General features: G+C 35.8%; 1 protein-coding gene across 3 annotated transcripts in view; it reads left to right on the forward strand.

The window, feature by feature from the left end:
- The first annotated feature begins 1,539 nt into the window (after positions 1–1,539).
- Positions 1,540–18,702, forward strand: part of LOC107190052 (TBC1 domain family member 24) — a 50,283-nt gene continuing 33,120 nt past the window's right edge. For all 3 annotated transcript variants that reach the window (XM_015578775.1, XM_015578776.1, XM_015578777.1), the window contains exon 1: positions 1,540–1,951. The gene's annotated coding sequence lies outside the window, so the exon portion shown is untranslated. The remainder of the gene's footprint in view (positions 1,952–18,702) is intronic.

The following is an 18,702-nucleotide window of genomic DNA, read 5'->3' on the forward strand; positions in this document are numbered from 1 at the left end:
AATCACAGTACATAAGAAGATAAGTATCGAAGCCAATGGTTCTCGAACATCTGTAACATACAAGGGATTAGTAACAAGAGAGGGGACACAACAATATGCACAGTAAATAGATTAATAATATGCACAGTAAATAAATCACAGTATAGCAATCACAGATAGAAATGACAGTAAATAAATCACAGTAAATAAATCACAGTACATAATAAGATAAATATCGAAGCCAATGGTTCTCTAACATCTGTAACATACAAGGGATTAGTAACAATAGAGGGGACGCAACAATATGCATAGTAAATAAATTGATGGTTGTCGAATGCCTGCAACAAACAATGGGTTAGTAACAAGAGAAAGGACGAGTATGAGACGCGCGCCCACCCTCCGCGACGGCTCACGAGAATGTGAGGAAGCTAACTATATTAAATTTGCTTCAGATCTAAACATCTATTTCGCAAAAGTATTGGTTTTAGCCTCGTACTCTTTGTTGGCAACTTTATTGACATAGTACAAGAAATATATATTTATCTTGTATATATTTTTTTAGAATAATATAGACATGTTATTATTGTATGTTCTGTTTATTACCATTAAGTTAAGAAAACTTCACCTATCTAGAGTCGATATTCTTTTGGTAACTAATAGTTAGTAATCAGTAGATACAATATTAATTGTAGTATCATGGACGAGATATTCTCGTCTGTGGTAGTTGTATAATAGCGATAGATTTAGAATGATGTTAAAATAATGTCTACCCTCGTGATTCATTGGAAAATCTGTTTTCGTAGCGTTATATTTTATGAACGCTATTTACATCGCATAAACATGAGAAACATATATTTCTTTCCGCTAATTTTCATTGTGTATGCATGATGCAAAATATACAAATTATATTCATGCTAATCTACCCGAAATTCGTGACTGATCGGTAATGTCGAGCGTGATACAAAATGGTAATGCTGCTAATCGTCCCCAAAAACTGGACTACGGAAATACAGTAGATAATCACGGTATTCTTATAATTCATTCGTGATTTAAGCATTAAAGTATTTTATTAACAGAAATTAGTCAGAATAAATAGGCTTCAAATAGGGAATGGCCATAAAGCATTATGGTTCAACAGAAGGTTCCGCCTTTAGATACTGATTCAGGTGATTGAAATTGCATGGATAACACTGTATTGTACAAGTTTCTTCTGAACATTTAATATTTATAGAAGATAGAAACGTAATTTAAATTATTTAACTTCAATACGAAGCTCCTAACTTTAAAAATTACATATGTACTTATTCACCGTCACATGGTCTGCTGATTGTGGCCCTCTTGCGACGAGTTCGAGAAACCATCCTTCTATAAAAGCACGGAAATGAACGTAGAGGGCTCTCTATGTACCGCGTGCACTCGGGCTGTGCTCGCCATAGGGGGGCACCACCGGAAGAGTTAGGGTCCCGAAAATTGCGATCGCACAGTTGTTCTTGAAAGAATGCAATACACGGACGTATCGTGCTCGTACATACGAGGTCGGGCTGTCGTTCCGTGAACGAATCCGCTAGTGCTGATATCTGCTCGCGAACGATAAAGAATTTCGGCTGTAGTGACCGATCCGTATACAGTCGCGAGTCAACGGAACCAGTACACGAGAGGATATACGTGACAGCGTCAACAGTGGCTTCGTGCAGGCATAGATTCAACCAAAGTATTACGTTAAGTCGACAAGAAAAGTGCGTGTATGTGAGTGAATAGAGTGTCTTCAACCCTGATCCCCGCGCCCTTACCAGTCATTGACAGTAACCACCGTGATTGAACGTTTTGCCGATGACGTGCCGTAAACCGGCCCACAAGAATACAAAGGTGTTGCATGTTGCCTACTAGGACAAGAAACGAGGATCTCTGCTGTGGCATATCAGCCGTCGAGGTGGGCTGCACCGACGAGACTGTGGACGTCCCTAGATTGGCGGTAAATACACATTTATCAAGACTATGTTCTCTCTCTCTCTCTTTCTCTCTCGGTCCCGTTTCGCTCTGGCTCTCGTGAACCTTGCCTTTCCTTCTTGCTTACTGTTTGCGTCCCTATCGCATCGTGCATCTATCTCTGGTGTACATGCACGTTTCGACCGCGATTGACACTCCGATAACCATCGTTTTCCGTCCCTCCCCCTTTTCTCATCCTCTTACCGATATTACCACCGTGACTCTGACCCGATCGTTCGTTCGCCCTCTCGCCTGGTGTCACGTATTAAATATTGATCAGAGAGGGTCGAGTAACTCCCGGAGGTCCGCGATATCGCATGCGCTTTTCCAACCGCAAAAACTTTCGGTTGGCTCCGCCCTGCAACGATTTCCATCGTCTGCCCTTCGTACATACCTTTCAACCTGTAGTTCGCCCAGGTAGAATCGAATTACAAAATTCATTCCTTTCTGGACGCGTCCGCGGACACTCGCCCCGGGTGATTTATGGGCGGTGCAATAAACGTCAGGCGATAGTCGAGTGGGATCCTCCCAAGCCCAGGCCTCCGGCCACTCGAGAATCCGGCCTGTGTGCCGCTTGAAATCTCTGCGAAGGTTAATCCGCCGGATCTTGATGATCAGGCAGAGAGCCGTGTGTCTTTTAGAATCGGCGCCGGATGCTGGCCGCGAATAGTTCACCGCTGGCTGCATCGCTTCGCCTCGCCAAGGACCGATGACGAGTCTGCTCACGCGATAAGGGTACGCGCGGTTGCTCGCTCGGATGTGCGCTTTGTAACCGGCGAGAGATCAAAGATCCTGTCGTTACATGTATGCACACTGCGGCCGCGGGCCACACACCGTGTGTTTTTCGTCCGCGTCGTAGTAACCGTGTGGCGGTTTTTCGTTTGCTCGTACGCGAAACCGAGGGGACACAGTTTTCATGAATTACATAAGTCAATTAGTCTATTTTCAGATAGCAAAATTCTTAAACATGCGGGTTATAGCCAGCCCGTCTGCTCGTTGCTCTGCCCGATTACTTTGAACGCCTCTGCGTAAAACGAAGGCGTGTGCAATTTGTAGGTTAAACGAATGTACGGACGTAAAACATTTTCATCGCGGGACGTGACGATTTTTTTCTTCTTCTCGAGCGCGTAATGGGAATTACAGTCAGTGTGTGTACGGTAACGGAAGTTTCACTTGCTTCGACGGAAGGGCAGGAGGGAATACAGTGTGAACGGATAGAATCTTTTAACCCCTCGAATTCAGGATCATTTGAGCATATAGCGAAGTTTCACTGTTCGTTGTTCTGGAGATGAATTGTACACAGAATTGGATAGGTAGGCACAGTGAGTAACGATAGTGTCGGAATAATAGAATATTCAAATGTTCATTATACGTACATGTATAAATTGCATACAATTATAATATTAGTAGGTTCGCGCATTAAACGAATACATATTTTGGAAAAACATGAAACAATGTATGCACATATTACACAAAATATATTACAGTAATGTAGATATAGAATCCTGTTATTTTCTTGTGTGTTCATTTACGTTTTTAGTGCTAAATCGTAGAATACTAGGCACGATAAAAATGTAAATAGGAATAATGGAATAAATCGAGCATTTTATATTTCATCACGCAGGACGCAATAGTAGCCACCGTTATGGGGTCACAGGCTTAGACGTTCATCAATTGGAACTATTTTCATGATGTAGCTACAGTTTCGAGAAGTTAAAATACAGTTGAAAACAATTATATATAATCGTCTAAATATAATGTACTCGCGGTCGAAGAAACGGTGGACTGATAAATCGAAACAAATTTGCCGAATAATTTAACGCGCAACTCCGTAGGTCGTTACTGCCAGCCAAATGTTTTCGCACGTGAACATTAGTGCCAATGCAAGCGTTTTGCTCGCAAGAGGAAATCCGCGCGCGCTCGTCACCCTCGAACTATATGCGTGCAGTTCGTGATATAGAGGGACAAAAATCTTGTTCGAGGAAGAGGTAGAAAATAAAGAAATTTGGTGGGTAATAATATACATGCATGACTGCTTGTGTTTATTCTCTCAAATAGTTTGTTTGATTCTGCAGTTATTTAGGCAATTTGTTTTTCATAAGAAAGATCATCTGCATTTTTGTAACTTCTATAAGCGATTTGAAAAGTAACTTCAGTCAATAGTGTACTATTTGGTTTAATGTGTCCGTTAAAATTGAAAAAATTTTTTTTTTTTGAAAAAAAAAACTGATTACCGTAACTGTCATTTTTTAATTCAGCACGTGCACTCTACCATGACTCATCAGTGGATAGTCGGACTATAATCGTAAATTATAACTACATTAAATAAGAAGCATAATTCTATATCTTGACGATAAAAATAAAAATTTTCAGGCAACTTTGTCTACTATGAGATACGGAAATTTACGAGCCGGCGTGAACGTGTTAATATTTAAATGTACAAAAGTGTATGTCTTTAAATTTTTTCCTTTATAAAAGCTGAATTTAATCATTTGAATTGAACGAGGTGCTGATGCACGAATTGGACGTGAATTGTCGGAGATGAATTTGCACGAAGTTGAGACGCACAGTTCTTGGTAATGAGAGGATTAAAAAAGATTGTGCGGATTCATGGTGTGATCGTTAACATGTGTCGTTCGCGAAACATTTGCCCCCTCTGCCATCGTGTTCTCGAGTTAGTACAGGCGATTGGCATCGTTCGAATTTCGCGATTGCTTGTTAACTCTGAAAATTAACATCCCGTAAATAATATATGGCATACACTGTTTATATACAGGGTGAACCACGAATCGTGATCAGTAGAGATTACTCTGTTATTAGTAATCCGATCGAAAATGTTTTTATCAGCAAATTTGTTGTCAACTCTTTTTTTCATGATTTTTCCAGATCATCTTCATTTCTTTTGCAAACACACCTATAATTTTTTTACACCTATCTGTTAGAAGATTTCAAGACGAATAATTATATATATTATATTATTATATAAAATAATAATAAATTAATAAAATTGACAGAAAATTTGCTATAATCACGATAAAGCTCTCTTGAAACCATGCTATACCTGATAAAAGCATTTTCGATCGGATTGCTAATAACAGAGTAATCTCTACTGATCACGATTCATGGTTCACCCTGTATATGGCATATAATTTATACGTGCCGATAATACGATCGGTACTTCTGCTCGAACATACAAGTACAGACAGTCTAAATTTAAAGATCAATTATTTCGCTACTAACTAGGAATATTTCAAAGTCACGCTGAGATTATTCAATGGAAAAAGTGTTACGATCCATCAGGTTTCGTACAAATTAACTCAGCATAAATTTGAAATAAAAAAGGTTAATTAGTATATCCCGATAAGTTGCATGTAAAATACTGTTACGAGTTGAATACAGTTTTTATTCAACGGTTGTCAATCATTGATACGTTTGTATTCCAGAAACAAAGTAATTTTCTTCATTAAAAAGTTATTTAGATATTTTAAATACATGTTGTCGTTCCGTTGTTCGCAATAATTTAACATACATGTATGTAATTGGAAAAACTAATCGTGGCTTTGCAATCCAAATAACTAATGAACAGTAAAAAATAATTGGTTGTTTTAGTACGTTCTAAAGTTTCTCATAATTTTCGGTTTTGTAGTATCCTTGCGATAGGTGATTAAGGAATTGGATGGGGGGGCACGTTTTGGGTATTACATATTTCATGATTAAGTCAGAGGTACGGACATGCAAAATGTACACTGCGAATTTGCACGCGACCCGACATTTAAATCCCAGACACCCGTTTATTTTTCGTGGTCGTTACATGGACAGAAGAGCTGAGATAAAAATGGAACGAAAACAAGCGAGGTCCTCTTTTGCCACTTTATTTATCGTGCCTCGATAATTGTATTTCATTATTTAAACGCGTCTAGATCATACGATTAAATATACTATTACTATACACATACGTCAAGGAGCATATTTCCAGGAGAGCAACGCGAATTGCCAGGATCATTATAATATTATAATTACTAAAGTACACCCCTGGAGTGATGACATTGATTTGCTTGGAATAATTTTGAACAACTAAAAAACACATTTTAACGTACACTGTATATTTAAATAGAAAATAAAATATTTAATCTGTAGTGTGGTCGATCATAGTGCTACAGTGATTACTACTTGTTTTCAGACATTAATTTCGAATAGCTTTTTGTATGAAAATATATGTAGATAAATACTACGCAAGTAATTTACGCGTGTTACTGTCTAAATAGAAAATTGGTCGCTTTTATTTAATAAATATAAGAACATAGGCCAGGTTAAATTTTTATTTAATACACTTAGAAAGAAACAATTGTAACGTAAAATAAATACTTCAGTTACATAAATTAACAGAAAATTTTCGTTCGTACTGTTTTTATTTATTTTAATAATATAACTCAAATGATTTGTACTCGTGAAATTAACTACCTATGCAAAACTATCAAGACGTGTTCCTACTATGCTAAAATTGATAGGTCATATGATTCATATGAACAATAATTGCCACTAAAAGTGTTTATAGAAATTAATGCATTTTTGTTTGTGCATGCTTTTACTAAATCAGAAATGTAAATGTATGCAATTTACTAGCAAAAATATAAATTTCGTTCCTTGTGAATACATGTACTAACTAAATAGATTACTAAGTGCATACATTGGCTAGGAAATGTATACATTTACTCAATTAATGCTTTTACTGTAAGATACTTCTTTAGTCCGGCATGCCTACCCCATATTCTCACCTGTTTACCGAGAAACTCGAACGGTGACAATCATGCCGATACGAGGCGAGATTGAAAGCCACAGTGATATCTATTTTCCGTGAGTAAAACTCTTAACCTAAATTCCGTATATGGGTCATCCACCCTGCGCGACGCCTCGAAACGGGTCAACAGGTACTCGAGCCCACCGATCAATACGATCTTAATCCGTCGATTACTCGTTACCCTTAAAGGTTCCGTAGCAATTCTATTCGTGATGTCAGCCGTGACTCACACGGATTACGCCAGTAATTCAATATGACCGTGCAATTTCTAAAAGTTCCGACACCGTGTGACTACTTCGATGGGAAACCAAGATGGCGGATGATCTGTGTTCTCCGCGAGTGTCGGAAAGGTTTTCGAATCGGCGGCCGTTCGCGGGCTGCTTATCGGATTCATGAACGCGAAACGGCTGGAATCGTTTGCGATACCTGACAGGAATGTTTCTTAATTAACGTTGTGCAACCCGTGAAAAGAAATACATACATAAATGCGTAAAAAAATTACGATTTCAGTGGTAGCGGAATTCACGCTTCTTGACTCCAACTCCAACAGTTCGCAACCTTTTTCGCTCGACAGACCTTCCGAAAAGGTATTGAACTTTTAATCGGATAAATTGTCCTTTTTGATCATTAAAACAAACGTCTATCGGATTTGTTAAAAGGATCATTTGAAACAATAATAGTTTTGTAATATATTTTGCAAGTTTATATTTCGGGGGTTATGTTTCCTTGGTTAATAACTGTTGGAACTCACGACAAGATTTTAAACCCTGTTTCAAGTATGTAAATTTAATTTCATGACGTATGTGTTACACTTTGAAGTTTCTGTGGAACTGGAGCCAAATTTCCTTCGACACACTTTTAAATTCGACAATAAAGCTTTTCCGCGACGGCTGAATTATTCAGTACAACGTCAGAGATCGGTGTCTATATTTTTGGGGAAAGATTCCTTGATCAGTGTTCTACGTACCACGAGGAAGTACATAAATACGTAAAAGCACCGTAATTTCTGAAGAAGTTTCTCCATTACGTACTTATTAAACTACCGAGGAATGACTGAGCACGCCGCAGTGAATAACTTCGTTGCACTTCGTGCTGAATAATTAAGTTGTCCATAAACACGAGGAAATTGAGACTTCTGTGGAGTTGCATCTAGATCATTATCATACTTTATATGCTTATTAACCTCCTTCAAACGGCTCTTAAGTTGCTTTATACAGCCAATCCCGTAACTAGCGTTAACACCAACAAAAAAGAAAGAAATGAAACGAAGAGGGATGTGAAAAATTAATTCAAACGCGTATAATAAAATTTTCTTTCCGAGAAAATAAATCTTGAAGATCCGTTTAATATTTATTATAACAGCTGCACACTAATTTATTTAATTTGGGAATCAAAGGGTACACAAAGAAACAAAATATTCAATATTTATTATTTTATTTTTTTTATAAGTACGTATTGTGATATTATCAATATTATGAACACAATTTACGTCAATGGAAGTGTATTGTATAGTGAGATACATTCCGTTCGGACATAGTTAAACAAACGCATTATAATGGATTTTCGAAATGAATTTCCACAGAAAAACAGCCAGAATCGAAAGGATCCAACCTAGATTTTCGGTTTGTTTTTCTATACATTTTATTTGCAAAGAAATATTTTATGCCTGATTCAAACAATAGCTTAAGGATTTAACGGCATTGGAAACTATCCCTTTTAATTCTCTTATTTTATCTTAGTTAATATATTTTATTATTCAGTGCAAAATTACTACAGATGAGCAAATTAGAATCACTCGCTGAACTTGAATATACATGTAGGCAGCACATCTTAATAAATGTTTTATAACGAGCTAGGAAATTGTCCATAAAGACAGGAAAGAATTCCGATTTCTTCAGTAGCTCTTTATGCGTGCTGACCACAGTGGCTCTCAACCTTTTCCGAGAGAATTCAGTTCGAGAATTTTCTGTTATCATACATTATAGCTCTTCTTATATAGGCGAATATTTTGACGAAAATTAATTACAGACAGTAGTGTCTTATGCAAGATTTAATCATCTTAATATATTAATTTGCAACTTATCGTCTACAGTCTATAGGATGAATCTTAATCGGTAAAGTTCAGACTGCTTGTTGGACATGTGTTATACATAAAAGATACTACCGAATCAGAAGAAGAAACATTCGTTTAACAATGCCATTATTTGCCACGTTTTCAAGCGTGTCTTATCTGTACACAGTTCAATAGCTGGTACGTAGTCATCAATGCGCGAGACGATAACGATTCCGTGAGTGACTGCGTTCTTGCACGCTGAGAATGCGTGTAACAACCCACTTCGGTGTTTATATGGAAGTCTACAGTTATAAAAATCGATTGATTCCGATACTAAGATTGATCAGTTACGGTCTATTACAGCTTGACGAAAGAATAGACGCTTTTGGAGAGGTTAGTTTCAACAAGAGTCATTCAACTCCATTTTCAATTCTACCAGTGGTTAGGATATTAGCATGTAACGATCTTACTTTCTATAATCTATCTATGTCAACCAATTATTTTCGGCTGTAGGAAACTTTGCCAACGAAAACTTATGAAAAGAAATTTATAGACAGTATTCCAAGTATTTTAGAAAACGTATTATTTAAAATTATTATATGCTATAATTAAACCGCGGGTATTTGTGCCGGTGATTATGAAAGTGGTGTAACTCATGCGCTTTTCCTTTCGAAAATTCTTTCATAAAATAAGAGAAAAACTCAATTTTTTGGTCTGTCGACTTACACCATTTTTACAATCCACTGCACATTTATGACAGTTCCTTTCGTTTTAAACAGTATTTAATAGAAAACAATGACGACAAGAATTTATTTACACAACGAAGTTTATGTTCTTAAAGAAAAAATACCTGTAGGTATATTTCTGATGCACCGTTGTACTCTGAATAGATATTCTCATAGAAACCAAATTCTTAATTATTAAATTTCAACAATTAGAATAAACATGACATGATCCAGATATGTCGTTAAAAAATTGTTGACATTTTTCTCAATTTACATTTTTCTCAATTTTTCAAAATTCCTCAATTTTCATTTTTTTTTTCGTAGTACACAAGAAAGAAATCGATTAACGTTATGGTAATTTAAAAATAGGCCGGTACCGTTGGAAAATAGCTCTTTTTTTCGTTCATACAACACCTCTTCTGCCATTTACGTCGCCATTCGCAATGGGAGCAGGAACAAGAAAAAGTGATGCAGCTGGTTCCGAAGTCCACACCGCGTCGTCACTTTGTGTACAAGGGAACCGTAGAAGATACGAAAGCTCCCGGCCTGGAAAAACGATTCGCACGACCGACCCCTCCGCGTCGGTTGGGTCGGTGTCGTTAAATCACGATGATTACGGCATTGGGCTTTATTACTCGGAAGTAGGCAGTTCTCGTTTCAGGGACTTTCGTGTATAGGTAGGAACGAGAGACGAAACGAAACTCTAATCTCTCTGGTGTTCTAGGGCTCGACCGCGTTTCGTCCGTTGGATTCTTTTTAACTCGTTAATCAGCTCCCGGCATTTGTGTGATATATCCAGACGGTTTAACCCTTCGCGTCCGCTCCTATCTTTTACGACTCGCGCTGCCTACGTAATTAAACTTTTTTTCTCGACCAGCCTGCAACGATTGTAATTATTCAATTTCGGGGTTTTTTCCACTGTTTAAACTCGAATGGACGTCGCGGTCGACTTTTAGTTGTTTTTTTTTTCACGATAACGATTTAAACGATCAAGTACATACCGTGTATTCCGCGATGCACTCATCGAAATAATTAAATTTTAATCTTTGAAAAATAATTTTAACGGTTTAACATTTGGTGCGCCCAAATCCTAAAAGATCTTAGAAGTGCACAGGGGGACAAGGGACCCCCAGTTAATTTAAAATTCGAAATATTTTCTAAATTATACGCTTTTCGTTAGAAGTTGCAGAAGTATTTTTGGAAGTTTAATGTTTGTTCTTTCGGGTGGAACAGTTGAGATTAAAGAAAAAATAAATTGAAGTAATAAAAAAAATGAGGATGTTTACAAAAATCCAGGTTCAGGTCAAACTTGGGACTGGGCTATTTTATCAATTAATAAAAACGTACAGTAACTTACTATGTAGTTCTATTCTGATGATTATAAAATTATGGTTTTGATAATAGAAACAGTCAGTTATTAGGTGTACCAATAAGCAATTTACCTTTTCTTTTCAATACGTTGACTGTCATGATGACAAATTACATTTTATAAACATAGCTAGTAGAGTAATAATTAGACTGTGGATGTTTATGCATTTATAGCATTTCTTAACTTGAAAAATACAATAAAATAAAGGTTTTAATAAAGTTTGGTACCATCTCCGTCTTATTACTAACGTAGTAAGACATCTAGTATAGAATTCAAGAAGAAAGAATTTAAATAAATGATCGATCTATTTTCGTGCACATTATTGTTTCGCGCTGAAGTGTCCGAAGTAACGTCATAATAGGATCCGAGCTCTAACGATCGATTGTAAATCTGTTATGATACGATTTACGCGTGATAACGAGCAATCTGGTGATGGATTACCACCGACTAACGGCGATTCCATCGAGAACAATTTTAATCGTATTGGCTGGATCTGATATTTAAATGCCAATCAGTGTGTGACAGGCTGCACGATTTGTGTCGTATACTAAAATGTGCTGATACAGGTAAACCGATATCTGAACCATAGAAGTGACGATATTGTTTATATCTTCGTCCAATGATTGTTTCCATATAGATTGATTGTCTGTTTACGTGATTCTTATTTCTTCCAGCTCAGAATTTTTTTGTTCCACTCCGTAGAATTGTTTCAGTTTGTAAAAGAATAATGTTTGAAAAATATCAGCGAGGTTATAGATACCAGGAAAATTGTAAATTCATATCGAGATTATTATAACGAGAACAAAATACATTAAAGGTTTCATAAGAGTTTGATAGTAAGTTCCTTGTGAGAGTTTCTACTTCATCCCCATCATGGGGGGGGGGGGACGTCGTGGAATCTGTCAAGCGCATAATTTATTTGCCCCCCTACCGTTTTTGTTGAACAAACAATAAATTTATGAGGTGTTGAAACGATTCACGGTGCATTGTGAAAATTTTGAAGAGGTCCTTAGAGGAAAATGTGTACCTTCTATTCTTCAGCAATAATCCTTACTGAACCAAAACCGTGTCTCAAACATCGATCTTAAAAACATAAAACGATAATAAAAGTCTCTTTGGAATATTTCAACCAGCAGAAAATAGCCATGGATTTTAATATTTACTAGCGTCTGGCCGCGATAAGCTCTCTCCTCTTTTCAGCCATTTCTAAGGATACCGGAACAGTCGTATCTCGAAAGTAGGTGATGTAAAAAAAAAAGGCGGGAGGCATTTAATCTTCAAACAACATTCGGTACGATCAACCCTGGGCCGTTAACCAACACCGCCGGCTGTCGAAATTCGTGTTTTTGTTATTGCTGTACTTTCGCGCGTCTTAAAAGTCGTAAACGCTTTCACGAGCACCGTCGGCGTTCCTGTGTGTGCACGCGTTGCGTTTTACACTCGCGACGATTTCGTCATAATTCAAGCGAGCGTTAACTTTTATCCCTCTTCCGTTTGTTCCTAAATATTTGAAATCGACCGTGCGCACGTGAATTCAGCCAGCCTCAGTCGCGTGCGTGCCTCCTCGGCGATCTATATAGTGCGCGGCGTCATTCGAAATCAGAATACCTCGACGCAGCTAACGGAATGATGACATTGTATTATGTGTTACGTACTTCCTTGCGTTTTTCGCGCGTCCGATGACGTAAGAAAATAAAACTAAACGTATACACGTGTTTTGCCAATCTCTACGAGGAATAAAATGTCAATTATTTTTTCTTTTTAAAGTTTGTGCTAAAGAACTGTCAATTTTCTTTGCAATCACTGGACATCGCGATCCGTGTAAATATACAGGGTGTTCGCGATAATTTTTACCATCGTTTTTTATCGTAAACGGTAAATATTAGAAAAAAAAACGAAGAGGAGGAAGTTGTAGTATATCTTACTAGTAATATGATAGCGTATCTAAAGTTTTTGTATTTTTAATAGTTTTCTAGAAACAAAGGTGACCTTAATTTTTTTTAATGGAATGCTACATATTTTTTTACATCGTATGAAAGTGGGCATTTAGACGAGTTCAACCATGTAGTATACTATGGCCTTCAGGGTCATATAAGGGCAGAAATAAAAGAAATAAATTCCTAATGCATTCTTGCTAATGGAAGTCACATTGAACACCAGATGTAGTCTTATTAGTAAATACAATATTACGAAATGTTGAATTTATTTAATAAGAAACAATAATATGAGGGGCTGAAAATCTTTTCGCCTTGCCACGAATACACGGAAGTGGATCCGAGTACGTCGCACTCATCGAGACATTACTGTATCGCTACGTCACGTGTAAGTTTAGCGATAAACTGTTGATGCTCACCTTTGCCAAAATATTGTTTACACTCTCCAACCTTATAAAGAGTGAATTCGAAATGGTTTTTGGCATTCATCGAATGTGTTTGTTTAAATGTTTACAGTAATTCTATAATTAACATTTCAAGTGCACATGGGGAACAAGTGACCCCAAGTGATATAAAACTCGAAATATCTCTTAAACTATGGACTGCTTGTGAAAAAGTTGTAGAATTATTTTTGGATGTTTGTACTTTTGGGTAGAATAGTTGAGATAAAGAAAAAATAAATTAAACTAATGAAGAAGAGGTTTAAGGTGAGGATGTTTTTAAAAATCCAAATTTACGTTAAACTTGGGACTGGGCTATTTTATCCTTGCAATACACTCAAAATGTTAATTGCCATTTACTTCAAGTATTTCTTTTTATTTATAATCTTCAGACGGAAGAGAAATTTGATATTGTATAGAATGTGAAAAATGCATTTAATAAACATTATTCGTTGGTTTATTTTATAAAGTAAGTACATTAACACGTGCCATGTAATGATTTGTTTGGAAGTTTTAACGACTCTTATGTGGAAAGAGAAAACGTTCACTCTTTTCTTTTATTAAACCATGACCTGTGTTACAATTCAGTACCGAAACGAATTGACGTAGAGAGATGACAATCTCGAGAACGGATCGGTATTCGAGGCACGACCCTCCCCCTTGGTGCAATTGCGTTATGGAATCGCTTAGATGCGCGTTACACATTCTTCTATCGTGCGTTAATAAACATATGAGCCAATAGCTGGTAAAATGCCAACGATCGGGTGGTTTACCTCATGGATTCTATTTAGTATCGATTATAACTGCGGACTGACGGTTCGTTCATTTGTGTGCGTAGAAGTGCAAACATGTATGTATCAGCGTTAACTTGATAAAATTGACTTACCTGTAATTTTACATAATAACAAAGCTTCTATAGCAATAGTAATTAATTTGAAATATTCAACTAATCACTTAAAACGTTGAAAGCCACAATTTTTACTCTTGGGACAGTATCACGAGAAGATATATTTATTCAGGTTTTTATTATTAACAGTATCAGTATTTACGCGTTGACTTGAACTATTACATTTATGAACTGTTAAATATTCCTGTTTAGAAATTCAATGTTTATGCTTGTAATTTAATGGCGCCGGACACAGGTGACTACCATGACTGTCAAAGTGTTAACTGTGCAATATAAATAATATCTTCCCTTTGTTTCTTTTTCGTGTTGATTTAAATAACTTTTCTTTCCCCTCAGTGGTATATATAGTATTGGAAATATTTATTGCATCACTCGAATATTAAACACGTTATCACCTATACAACCTCATTTATTATTGATACTAGACAATTTAATCAAAACAGATGTTTATTACAAAAATGTGTAGTTTACTATCTTGGTTAAGATAAGTTGGATACGAATAATTTTATTAATTACATTGCTATGAAAGTTGTGCTTGCTACGTAGGAATTGAGATTGATGCAATAAATATTTATAGTACTGGAGATATTTATTATACTTCTATTTACCATAAATTTAACTTGAATTAGTAAATAAAGTATACATGGATAGAAGCAAATATGCATAATTGTCAAATTTATTACACACCCAGACACAGGTATAATTTCACATCAATTTCGCCAATAAATTACGTTACGACGTACAGCTTCTTACATGTATTATTTACATTTCAGTAAGGTACACATTACTGATTAAATATTTTACCCACTGATATGAAACGGAGGATTATAATTGGATACCTGATGATATCCTATCTGACACAACCACAAGAATGAAATAGCAAGTTTCATACATCCAGTGAAGTTCAAGTTCCACGGACTGTATGCATGTTCTAGTACGTGCACAATATTATTAGATATAGTAAAATTTGACTAAAATGTCGTAGTAATTGTAAGAATATAACTCTCGTATTTGAAATATTTAATTATAATCATTTAACGCGTGGTAAGAAAGTTTTTCTCGATATGTAAACTTAATTTATTATTTTATTTAATTTTCTTCAGAGCTATTATTCTTGGAGAAAATCACATAATTCTTTTTTTTTATTTGAAGTTATCTCATTCTATTCTTAGTGAAGGCCTTCTTGCGCAATTGCATTAATATTATTATATAACAAGTTTCTTAATAAAAGCAAGTAGAGTTCTTAGAATTAAATGTTACAAATTACAATTCAGCTGTTTGTCCTATTTCACGTTTTAAGGTTATGTACACCTTGATAGAAGTGAAATACTGATTAATATAGCTAAGTGTGTTTTTTGTGACTAAAAATTTACTAATAATATTAGTGATTTGACTGGCCACGTGTAGAATTGTAAAAACTGTTTGTGCAACAGTTGTCTACAAGTTACACCTTATAATTGTTGGTCGATCGATCATTGTGCAAAAGATCGAAAAGTAGTGGTAAGCTCTTTGATTACTTTGTTTAGCGAATAATAAATCAGTCACTTATGTAAGAATGATTCTTGTATGCAGATAGTAAATTCGATCATTCTACATGCTTAGTAAATACCACTACAATCATGTATGATCGTAAAGGAGCAATGATTCTTGCCGATTGGGTCATAAACCACGTCCCTATAAGCGGCAAATTCAGTTTACAGATTAAGCAGTTCAAATAACGTATAAAAGATAAAAAATGATTTTACAATTTTTAATTGTTTAAACATGGAAATTCCAAAGTTTATAATAAAATAATATTAGTTCTGGAATCAGCAGACGCTTGGCAGATAATTATTTACTCTCATTAAATGCTTAAAGATCAGGATGATGGTCTTACATACTGTTGCTTATCGCTATGTATTATTCGAAGAAAATCACGCCCAATTTTTTTTATAGGTAACAAGTCTTTATAACACAATCGGTACGAATCATCTGTGCCGGATGTGCATATAGATTCGTGTAGCTCGCAGGTGGGCGTTATACGACCAAACCGGTACGAATCATTGGGACAGTACGCTCGCATATTTTCGCAGGGCATTAATTCAGCGAAGCACCTGTTCTAGAAAATAGTCTAAATTTATACAGTTGCATAGTGTCAGCTGCATCGCGAAAACAATCGAGTACTGCGAAGAAGGCCTTGGAACTTGAAAACTGTAGTGTTTGCGAGGATAGTGTGATGCTATGAATAATTAATTATCTTTGGAAATATGATTGGGATGAGACCGTACATAGTAGAAGTTCGTGTGAAATTGATTCAGAACTTTCAAGTACATATATCATATTTCATTGGTTTTCTATTTTATTTAATATGATTACTTTGGTAGTCTATTTTATTTAATACGATTACTTTGGTATTCTATTTTATTTAATACGATTACTTTGGTATTCTATTTTATTTAGTATTCTTTGGAACACCAGACACGTTAGTAAAGTATTTTTCATTTTATATTTTACATTTACATTTTAGAACGAACGGTGTACTGAAATTTTCATTGCATGAATTTTATCTGGAGATTTACCGAAAGCAGATTAAGTAACGAAGAATAATTGAGAGTACGAAGGAACATCGGACGGGTAAACTTATTTATATCCGATGAGACATTTTCCTTTTCACTGTTATTTAATATTACCGCGATTATCGCTATTTTTACACGCCCAGACTTGTCGTTTATTTTCGTCGGAACTAAACTAGAATGCACTTTGCAACGCGATGTCTGCCGTCGATCGTGTCTATATAAAGTCTCCAATAAAAAAGTATACATAAAGTGTGTGGGACCTGCTGGTACGTTTGCATAAATTACTACTCGCACCTGCATGTTTCGCGTTTTTTTTTTCAACACGGTAATACAATGAGAAAACATTCAGATAACGAAATCAAAATGAATTACCCACGCAATACTTTCTATTCAATTTTACAATCGAAATACAGTAAATAATCTGTAGAAAACTTGTTATCGAAAGCATAAAATAAGTATCAGTCAATGAAATATAATTTTCTTGGACTAGATACTCATGTTAATCTGTGCAAAATAAATTTTTTAAACAAAAAGTAATGAATAATCTATAGAAAAATTGTTACCGAAAGCATAAAATAATTATCAGTCGATGAAATAGAATTTTCTTGGATTAATTTCTTACGTTGATCTGTGCAAAATATTTTTCTATCAAATACTCTTCTAAGATCAATAATTTTTTGAAGTAATTCGCTCGTCAATGGTCACTTTATTAATACGAAACCAAGTCGGAATTAAAATCATTGTGTTATTTACGAGTTGTATACTTTTTCTTGCATCGAAGACTAAATATCAGGCACACAAACTTTTACCTGCCACGAGTATCTACGTTCCCGATTTGTTGCTGTTTATCCGACAAAAATACTTTATATCAGACGGATAAACATCTGAAGTACATTGTTACACTGCGCTAGATAAGCTGAGCAACACAAATCTGTTTAATTATGCAATCTTTATTTTTCCAGAAACGATAATGCGGCTCATTAATGATGGTATTAATATTCGAAGTGGAAGAAATACTGACGGTCTCTTACCACAGAATCCATTTTTTGTAAAACAAATTAGAATAACAAATTGAAAAGTGAGTCGATTCAAATGGGGCCATTATACTTGAAAGGATTAAATAAGTAAGGGGACGATGATGTAGTAATGTTTTGCACTCTGAAATTTCAATCGTCCTCTTGGACACACGAAAATAATTTTATAGTCTCATGAGCAATGATATCTGCAGACTATAATAGTTGTTAAAGAAATTAATAAAAATTAATCAGGAAGAATCATTGGGTAAGGCACATGAGTTTCATCTTGCGAAAAATCAAATGGACCAATTAACACATTTTTAAAAATAGGTTTATTTGTTAGATTATCAGTTCTTTTTACACCTTCCTTTGAAAAAATATCTGCTCTATCCTGTAGTGTAATTACTAATTAGATTCTAAACACCTGCGGGAAATTCAGATTGTCTCTGAAATTCCAGTTCGATCGAAACGACCATGCTATGCCACTGTCTTTGAAGTAGACACTCGTCCAAAAATAGGTTTATCGGATATATTATCAGTTTTATTATGCCTTGGAAAAAATATCTGTTCTATCGTGTAGTGTAATTAGATTCCGTACACCAGCGGGACATCCATATCCTATCTGAAAATTTCAATTCGATCGAAACAACCATACAACACCAGTTCTGTCGAAGTAAACACACGTCCAAAAATACGTTTATCGGTTGGATCGCGAGGAGACGTTGCGGTTTTTATCAGGGCGGACTAGAGATTATTAAAAACATTATTATATAATCGTGTGAAACCTACCGTCGCGGCGTTAGTTTTCCCCGGAGCGAATCTTTTTCCTTGATCAGTCGAGGGACACCGACGAAAAGACCCCCGAGCTGTAAGCCGATTAAAGGAAACGAACCTCGTGAATCTTCTCGATCGATGATTTCATTGCGTGCGGGGATCCATC

Source organism: Dufourea novaeangliae, unplaced genomic scaffold (genome assembly GCF_001272555.1).
Source record: "Dufourea novaeangliae isolate 0120121106 unplaced genomic scaffold, ASM127255v1 scaffold172, whole genome shotgun sequence".
Classification (NCBI taxonomy): domain Eukaryota; kingdom Metazoa; phylum Arthropoda; class Insecta; order Hymenoptera; family Halictidae; genus Dufourea; species Dufourea novaeangliae.